This window comes from Leguminivora glycinivorella, chromosome 6, assembly GCF_023078275.1.
Source record: "Leguminivora glycinivorella isolate SPB_JAAS2020 chromosome 6, LegGlyc_1.1, whole genome shotgun sequence".
NCBI lineage: Eukaryota > Metazoa > Arthropoda > Insecta > Lepidoptera > Tortricidae > Leguminivora > Leguminivora glycinivorella.
This window is the reverse complement of record NC_062976.1, coordinates 22,208,256-22,209,240: the sequence shown is the minus strand read 5'-3', so window position 1 is coordinate 22,209,240 and position 985 is coordinate 22,208,256.

Here is a 985-nt window from a genome sequence, read left to right as displayed (position 1 = left end):
TTAAATTTACCTCATTTATGAGAGTGATCTTATCAAATTGTACATAATAAGAGCTCCGAATTCTGTGCTTCACGCGGTTTTTCCTAAACGAGCATCAGAAAAACAATCATTACTAATTGAAAAAGCTTTTTTTTTCATATGTTTTTTATTTAACCGACAGTTAATAAGATGTTCTAACTGAAACAAGTACTTTCACTGTCTTTTAGTATGAGTAAAGTGTACAATTTTGTCGATAAATATTGTGCATTTTACAATATATCGCCTTTTTTTGTCATAGCGCTCTTAACCTTATCAACAACTTTGTTATCTACGCACTTATCACTTTTTTCACTTTTACCTAGCTTTTCACATTTGTCTTTATTGTGACCGCCGCGACGACAATATACGCAATATAAACGCTGCGACGTTGAAGCGCTGCTGTCGACAGAGGAGGCGGCGGCGCGCGGAGTGGCAACGTCGCTCGCGCCACTTGCGCGCGACCTTCCGCCGCGATTCGGAGAAACGCTCGCCGTCGAACCTTGATGATCGCTTTGAACGATGTTTTTCTTCGAAACAGGAACATGATTTTCTTTTCTAGCGTCTTCTATGCTTTGACTGTTTTTCAACAAGGTAGCAAACGAATCTATGTTCTCTCTTTTAAGACGTTTACGTATACGGCGATCCAAAAGGCCAAACACCATATCTAACTGGACCCGCTCGCTTAGGTCCTCTGGCGGGAGCTTAGCTAACAGGGCCCTTGCTTTTGCGACGAACAATTCCGTGGTCTCCTCACCTTGTACCATAGAAAACAGCTCCGTGTAAATGACAAAGGGAGGACGGCGCTCGCCGAATGCACATCGTAACTTATTAATTGCGTCTTCCCATGTTCTTATCTCAAGCTTTACTCCTTGCCACCAAATACCTGCGTCTTTGGTTAATAACAAAGACAAACCACGAACGGCATTTTCATCCGTTATGTGCATGCAGGACTTGTAGCTTTCAATGC